Here is a 587-nt window from a genome sequence, read left to right on the forward strand (position 1 = left end):
TCATCATGAAGACCAAAATTTGTGGTATATCCATTTAATCGGTGCTATAATATAGCAAGCCGTTATTTCACGAGTATCGGTGCAATCGTGCACGCAGGCTTGGTGACAATTTCTTTTCCGAGTTTCCAAACTCCTTGATCCCTAGAGCCCGTAGCAACGCTACACACATTCATCAACCGCATACGCGGTGCAGATCAAATCTGTCACAGACGACGTTACAGTTGTAACATGAACAAGCTCATTGTCCGGTCTGCGTGACAACGCGTCAGCCAAAACATTCTGCTTTCCCGGCTTATACATCACCTCGAAGTTATATTCCGCGAAGAAGAATAGCCATCTAGCCATCTTCTGCGAGAGGTGGGGTGACTGAGTCGCAGTGCGCGACGAAGCATGATGTGTATAGATCTAAAACGGCTTGGATCCTAGCAGATGGACCCTGAACTTGGCAAGTTCATACTTCTTCAAAAGTAGCTCTTTGTCGTGAACTGGTTACTTCTTTCCTGTAGCTTTGAGCTGTCGAGATTCGAATGCGATAACCCGATCTCGCCCCTCGGCGTCTGCTTGCAGCAGTGCACAGCCGATGGCAA

This window comes from Plasmopara halstedii (assembly GCF_900000015.1).
Source record: "Plasmopara halstedii genome assembly, contig: Scaffold_3120, whole genome shotgun sequence".
NCBI classification, from domain to species: domain Eukaryota; phylum Oomycota; class Peronosporomycetes; order Peronosporales; family Peronosporaceae; genus Plasmopara; species Plasmopara halstedii.